General features: G+C 37.6%; 1 pseudogene; it reads right to left on the bottom strand.

The window, feature by feature from the left end:
- Positions 1–3,250: 3,250 nt before the first annotated feature.
- Positions 3,251–4,072, bottom strand: LOC141489696 (alkaline ceramidase 2 pseudogene; annotated as a pseudogene).
- Positions 4,073–8,227: the final 4,155 nt, after the last annotated feature.

Raw genomic sequence — 8,227 nt, 5'->3', positions numbered from 1 at the left:
TAGTGATGGGATGTGATCATTAATGGATGAAGTGAGTACCTATAACCATGTGATCATACACCTTGCTTCTGCCTGGGTCTCTTTAACAGATTACCATCAAAAATGGTTTGCTGCTTTTAAAGCCTAGAAATTTTGACAGACCCAACACAATCAACTTCCCTTCTAGAAAGAGGGAAAAAGAGGATTCCATTAGCTAGCATCATGATTTTCAATCCCACTAAACTCCTGGAATATTCAAACATTCACCTATCAGCCTCCCGGACACCTCTCAGAATGAAGTTGTTTGTCTTTCCATCCCTCTATCCTGCTTTCCAAAGGGAACTTAGAAAATTCTCATTGGGTACCAAGTAATGATGATAGCAGATTTAGAGCTACAGACAAAAATTTCAGAAAATTTTCCCTCCCTGAACCTTCTTAATGTCCATTAAGTATAAAATAAGCAGGTCTTAAGACAATGAGCCTAATTTTTATATTATTCAGAAACATTAAAATGAGCACTATATTTATGCCTATGAAAACTCTTAGTTATCAACCAGAGTTGTGAAAAATTAAAATACTTCCTGTAACTTGGAGAGCTCTATCTGTTTCTGTAGTAAATAATAGTTGGATGTGATACAAACAAAACAAGCAAATAAAAGTCTTCTGAAAACTCCCCTTCCAACAATTCATGACTTTGGCTTGAAGATTGTCAGCAGCTAGGCCTAAGAAACTAACCTGTAGCTAGTATTTGAGAGAGAATTCCAAATTGTTTGTCTCTGAAACTCTTAGAGCAGTTTCATAAAAGCAATTAAAATAAAGCATGGACTCCATTTGACATTTGAGAACATCAAGTGCTTTTAATCTCCTGATTCTCCATGAATTCCAAGAATAACAAAGTCAACTGGCCTTGATGAGTAAATGCCATGACCTAGTTCTCTGGGATTGAATCATCTGTTATGCCAACACAGTGTTTTCTGACCTCATAAAGAAGATATACAATAATCCTACTTTCCTCCCTCTACCACTAATAGTGGAATGTCATGGACAAGATAAGAAACACTCCAGTGAAATGAAAATAAAATATCCCTGAGGTTGGCAATGAGCACCACAAATCTTACAGACATGTGTTGTTGTCATTGTTCAGTCATATCCAAGTTTATCTAAGTTTTCTTGGCAGAGATACTGGAGTGATGTGCCATTTTCTTCTGCAGATTATTTCATAGATGAGGAAACTGAGGCAGAAATGTTTAAGAGTCTGAGGCCAGATTTAAACTCAGTAGACATTTACAGACATGCTAGTTCCTGATTCACCCAATGAAGAAGAGGAGCAACTGAGCCCATGGAGTCTTTGTTCAGTTTCAAAACTCAAAAAAGAGCATATTGAAAATCTTAAATGAGTAAGTCATGTTACTACCACTTTTGAACATATGTCTAATGGATGCCTTGTTTAAATACCTTGGTTAAATTCCTGGCTAGCTAGTGTCACAGAAAGGGGAGCAGCAGTAGTGTTCCAGGCCATAAAGGGGAGTCTTGGAATAGGTTAGAATCAGAATACACTGAAAACAAATAAAAACACCCTCATTATACATATGAGGAAAGAGAGGCCCAGAGAGGTTAGTGGCTTACCTAGGGTCAAACAGCTCATAAAAATGGGAGAACTGTGGGGGGGGGGAGCAGCTAGGTGGCACAGTGGACAGAGCACTGGCCCTGGAGTCAGGAGGACCCTAGTTCACATCCAGCCTCAGACACTCAACAACCACCTAGCTGTGTGCCCCTGAACAAGTCACCCAACCCCATCTCCTTGAACAACAAAAATAAATGGGAGAACTCTGAATCAAATCAAGATTTTTTGACCTCCCCACCATTTGATATCCTTTTTCCTACCCATGTAAGATGCTTCTAATCTCAATTACTATACTTAGGGGGTAGAGAGAGAAGAATTGAAGATGATTCTTAAAAGTCATTTTCTAAGGTATTGCATGATATTCCAGAGTATTTCAGGTTCCTCTAGGTTTCACATAAGAGGATACCTCAATATAAAAAAAAACAGAGTTTAGTTTCATTGGGTTTGTGACAGTTAAATCATCCCCATGCCCACTAAGAAAGGGAGGGAAAAACTGCCAGCAGTTATAGTTGGGCATTTGGCAGCCTGGCCAGATAGTAAGGCTATTGTACTACATTGTATGGTATATATCTATTATTCCTATCTATAAAATAAAGGGATTGAACTAAATGATCTCATAGGCTCCTAAGACTTCAAGTCACAATGGATCTTATCTAAAACTACCCTTCTTGCTTTCTAAAGAAGGAAACTAAAAATTAGAGAGGTTAGGGTCACACTGCTAATAAAAGTAGGAAACCCTAATTTAAGATTTAGACCCTAATTCTCTGACCCTACCTCTAAGGATCCTTTCCACTACAACCATCCACTTAAGATGCCTTCAAACCCTAATATTCTATATTTCTCTTCTCTTTGCTCTTCTACTGTTCTTCAATTCTACAGCTTATTGATGTATTATGAACTGGGGGAAAAAGTTGTGCTCATTTTAAAGGACGATTTGATGGTAACAATTTCCCCATCTCCATTAATTTTGCCCAATAATAGAAGATTAATCTAGGACTCTCAGTACAAATAATAAAAATAACTTCTAACCTTACTTAAAATCTAGGTTTTATGATACTTCTGATTAAAAATTCTTCTCCTAGAAGTCCTTCATATAGATTCTTCACAGACTCTATTGAAAATCTCTGGAACAAAGATGCAAGTTTAGTCCAAAAGGTACATTTGTTTGTCATTTCCAACCACAAGAGCTCTGAAAAGATAATATGGGTATAGAAGAGAGAAGGACAGAAGATCCCTAGGAGTTGCTAGTAACTTGCTGCTTTGGTCTAACAAGACATTTTATTATCAGAGTGTTTTAACATTCATGAGCCAGTAGTAAGGGATAGTGGGCACCTAAAAATAAAACCTGAAGAAGCTCCCAAGGCTAACCTAAATTCTACTTATATTTTCATTCTCAAAAAAAAACCCCACCAAAACCCAATTTTCCTCCTTTCCAAGGGAAAGAGGAAAAATGCATTTCTTACAGGGAAAAAATGCATTTCTTACTATACATTGTTGAATTCTTACAAGTTCTGAACAGACAAGAGTGTAAAAGTCCAAACAAATAAAGAGGCAGACTCATGTCTCCCTGGCTGTCATGATCATTAACTAAGCACAGTAAGTGAGAAAAAAAAAATAGGAAAAATCCAAAGCTGCTGAACTTTTACATCATGTGATCTTGACTGGAGATTTCTTGTTGGCACATAGGAGGGAGACAAAAGAGACTCCTAAGAATGCCCATTTTTCACTAGGCCAGAATCTGATTACAGGACCTTGCTCTGGGATCTCTAATGCAGCATCAAAGTATGCAAAGCAGACACAACCCAGATAGGCAGCCAGACAAATGAGGATGTGCCACACACAATGCAGACAGGAAAAGTTGAAGGAGGACCAGAGTTCAGAGGCCCGGTCACTGATCCAACAGAAGAGAGTTAGAGTCCACCAAAGCCCAGAGAAGAGACCCAGTTTATAGACCTGTAAATTGTCACACCTTTTCAGTTCTGCAATGAGCAGCACTGTGCATGGAATGCCCAAAGTCATCAGAGAGATATTGTTGATGGCTGGCTTCACAAATGCAAGACATGTAGTGACTCCAGATAGGACACAGACCACAGCTTTGAACCTTCCCCTGTCATTTCTAAAAACCTTTGGTAAGTACCTTCTGGGGAACCACATAGCCAGCACACACATCCACACCCAGAGAACAGCAAGATCCTCAAGCATCTGACCCAGGAAACTCAGAGTCGCATGGAAGTAAACTGATTCAATTCCAACAACAAACAGTGTCCATATTAAATATATGCCACTGTTGAAGCACGCTTCATATTGACGGAAAAAGCACATGCAGATCGGCGGCAAAATAAAAAATAAGACATTGGTGATCCTGTTGTAGAATTCCATGATATCCGGCACGATGGTGTAGTTGTCCTCGCACCAGTCCACCTCCGAGCTGCTGGCCGGCAGCTGGTCCCAGAAGTGCTGGGCGCTCATGGCCGGACCGCTGGCCCCCCCGCGCTGGAGCCCGCGGCATGGCAAGGAGGGCTGCTGTCCTGGGTCCCGGCTCCAGAGGGAGGAGCGCGCTGCCCAGCCCGAGCCTGTGGCAGGAGCCCAGACCGGCCTTTGTCCGTCCCGGCCGCACCCCGCTGGCCAGATGTTGGGCCTCCCAAGCTAGGCGGCGGTGCTCCCCGTGATTTTCTTATTTTCAATTTTATTAATCTCTTCCTTGATTTTCAGAATTTATAATTTGGTACTTAATTAGGAATCTTTAATTTGTTCTATTTTTCTAGTTATTTTTAGTTTCATATCCATTTCATTGATCTCCTCTTTCTCTATTTTATTCATATAGGCATTTAGATATATAAAATTTCCCCTCAAAACTGCCTTAGGGGCAGCTAGGTGGTGTAGTGGATAAAGCCCCTGCCCAGGAGTCAAGAGTACTTGGGTTCAAATCCAGTCTCAGACACTTAATAATGACCTAGCTCTGTGGCCTTGGGCAAGTCAGTCAACCCATTGTCTTGCAAAAACCTTAAAAAAAAAAGCTTCTATATCTGAGTAGAAGTGTGTGTGTGGGGGGGGAAGTGAGGATGAGTGAGTCAACATTACTCTTATCAAAACTTAACCCAGTTTGCCTTGCAAAAAAACCCCTAAAAAACAGAAACAAACAAAAAACAGAAACAAAAAAAAACTGCCTTTGCTGCATCCCTTAAATTTTGGTATATCTCATTTTTTTTTATCATTTTCTTGGAAATAATTATTGATTATTTCTATTAATTGTTGTTTGATCCATCCATTGTTTAAGATAAAGTTATTTAATTTCCAATTAGTTCTTGACTAATCTTTCCATGACCCTTTATTACATGGAATTTTTATTGTGTCATGGTCTGAAAAGTGTATATTTATCATTTTTGGCTTTTCATCATTTGATTCTAAGAATTTGTGCCCTAGTACATCATCAATTTTGGTATAGGTACCATGTATTGCTAAGAATAAAAGGTATTTTTTCTATCTTCATTATGGTTTCTCCAGAGGGCTATCATATGCCAATTTTCTAAAATTTCATTTACCTTTTCAATTCCTTATTATTTATTTTGTAGTTAGATCTATCTGGTGCTGTGAGAGGAAAATTGAGGTCATCCATTATTAAAGTTTTGATGTCTATGTCTCCTTATAATTCACTCAGCTTTTCCTCTAGGGATATGAATGCTTTACCACTAGATGCATACATGTTCAGCAATGATATAACTTCATTACCTAGTGCTTTTTAAAAGATATAGTTTCCTTACTTGAGATTGATTTTTGCTTTTACTTGTTGAGATTAGGAGACCTACCCCTGGTTTTCTCACTTCAACTGAAGCATAATGTATTTTTCTCCAACCTTATACATTTAGCCTGTGTGTATCTCTCTGCTTCAAATGTATTTTTTTTGGTAAACAATATATTGTAGGATTCTGGTTTTCAATACATTCTGCTATCTGCTTCTATTTTATGGAAAATTTCATCCCATTCACATTTACAATTAAGCTTGCTTATTCTCTTTTTTCCTCCATGATATCTTTCTCCATTTATACTTTTCTCTTTTCTTTTCTCTTATTCCTCCTCAACAAAATATTACTACCTTTCCCTTTGAATTTTCTTTTAAAAAATTTAATTTTCAGTTTATTTCACTTGTAATTTTGCTTTACCTTTTATCAGTTCCTTCTTACCTTATCTTTCCATTCCCAACCACCCCTTCCCATTTATATTAGGTTAGATTTTTAAACCCAAGTAAGAATATATATTATTCCTTCTTTGAGCTAAATATATTGAATAGAAGTTACTTGGAGTTCACATTCTCTCTTCTTTCACTCTAAAAGTATAAATCTTTGTTACTCCTCTCTTTGTGCTATTTATAGCTCTAGCCCTCATGTACCTTCAATCACAGTTTGATTATTTGATTGCTTGATAAGCTTATATTGTTCTCAAGGTAGCATCACAAATTATTTACTTGATGATAAACTGCATTGTCTCAAATTCCATCAACTTTTTATTTTAGTAATTTTTTATTTTACCCCCTTTTCAAATACCTACAAATACACACAGTCCTCCTCATGAACCAATATATTTTCCAAAATCATACCATTTCTTGAATTTTTTGTGTCCCTCCCCCCTGGCCTATTTTATCTCAAACTATAGCTCTCCCCCCTCTACCTCCCCAGCAAGCATACTTAACTCCATGATAAGTGAAGCAAGGAAGCAGTATTTATCTCTCACTTACCACTCCTCCCCAGCCAGGGTATTTAACCCCTTCTTAAGTGAAGAATGGATGAAGTCAAACTCTGATCTAATTAACTCCAAGAATGTTAAAGATCTCTTAAGTATTGGGAGACTCTGGAGATCTCACTTCAGAAATTTACAAATGATTGTAGGTTACAAAGACACTCACTCAGGACCCTGAAATTTATAATTCCATCATTTGATAAAGTGCTAAATACACAGGAGAATTAAAGTGGGTAAAAAGATAATGAGACACTAAAGTTAAAAGTCAACACCAGTGCTTTTCTTCAAGAGCTCTTTGTCTCAAAAATAATAATGTCATCTTGAACCTCTTAAGTGGAGAGGAAAGACTCAACTATACCCATATTCCTTAAGTCCATTCTCTTTAATTATATTCGACCCTGTAAGTATACTAAAAGAAGTAAAGTTCTAAAGAATTAGAGCTGTTATATCTTCATTTTTAGGGTTGTATACAATTTGGTGGTCTTGCCCAACATTTTTCATGTTTTGTTTTTCCTTTCCTTTTTGCTTTATCTTTTCATACAGCACTTGATTCAAGTATTTGGTCATTCACTTCTCTGTTAAGTTCTGATCTTTGTGTCAAGATATTCTAGAAGTTCTCAATTTTGTTAAGCATCCATCTTTGTTCCTGACCTCATATACTGAATTTTTCAGGGTAGTATATTTTTAATCCCAGGTCCTTTGTGCTCTGAAATATGGTATCCCAAGGATTCCTGTCCTTTAATATTGAGGCTGATAGGTCCTTCTGTGAGTCTGATTGTGTTTCCTTTGTATTTGAATTGTATTCATTTTGCTGCTTGCAATATCCCTTCCTTTACTTGATAGTTCTGGAATTTTTCTATAACAGCCCATGGAGCTTTTATTCTGGGGTCTTTTTCCTGGAGGGGTTCTGTGGATTCTTTTGATGGTTGTGTTGGTTTCTTGTTCTTGTCAATTTGGACAAGTTCTTATAATTTCCTGCAGGATGTTTTCCAGGTTCTTTTTTTGATCCAGGGTTTCTAGTGGTTCAATGATTCATATATTGCCTCTCCTTGATCTGTTTTCCAGGTCATTCAATTTTCCCTAAAATGAACTTAACATTTTCTTCAATTTTTTCAGCCTCTTTATTTTGTTTGATGTATACTTATAGTCTTGTGGATTCGTTAGTTTCCATTTTTTTCAAGTCAAATTTTTAAGGTTTTATTTTCTTCAATTAGCTATTGTGTTTCCTTTTCCAATTGGGTATTTTTACTTTTAATAGAGTTGATTTCTTTCAATTTTTCATAATTTTCTTGCATGGCTCTCATTTCTTTTTTTCCATTTTTCTTCTTCCTCTCTTCATTCATTATAAAATTATTTTTAAGCTCTTCAATAAGCTTTTGTATTTGAGTCCAATTCATAGACTGTTTTGATACTTCCCTTGTGAGTGACTTTTTTTCACTGATTTCTTCCTCAGACATGGCATTGCTGTCATCTTTGTCTGTAAAGTAGTTTTCCATAGTGGGTGCTCTTTTAGCTTTTCTGCTTATCCTTGTTGTTTTAACTCTGCTCCTGGGGTATAGGGAATATAGATGCAAATTTTAGGCGGGGGGTGGGGGTGGGCACTGATCCCTGATTTCTGGTGCAGTCCAAGCATTGGCTTTGCAGAGATTTTTTTCCTCCTTTATGTCCAGGTTCTGAGTTAACAGTGGTTTGTTACCCACCCAGTCCTGTCCTTTACCCTGGTGTTTCCAGGGTTCAGAAGATGTTTGGCATTTGGATCCTCCCTGCTGGCTTACTATCTAGCTCCTGGAATATTTGCTGTTGTCAAGTTGATGGGACCTAGATTGCACTGTGGCTAAAAGTCTCAGATTGGCTTTCCCCACCCTCCTGACTACCTTGGCTTTACTTCCC

The sequence above is a fragment of the Macrotis lagotis genome, chromosome 5 (genome assembly GCF_037893015.1).
Source record: "Macrotis lagotis isolate mMagLag1 chromosome 5, bilby.v1.9.chrom.fasta, whole genome shotgun sequence".
NCBI classification, from domain to species: domain Eukaryota; kingdom Metazoa; phylum Chordata; class Mammalia; order Peramelemorphia; family Peramelidae; genus Macrotis; species Macrotis lagotis.
The sequence above is the reverse complement of the archived record's forward strand: the minus strand, read 5'-3'. Positions and strand labels throughout refer to the sequence as shown.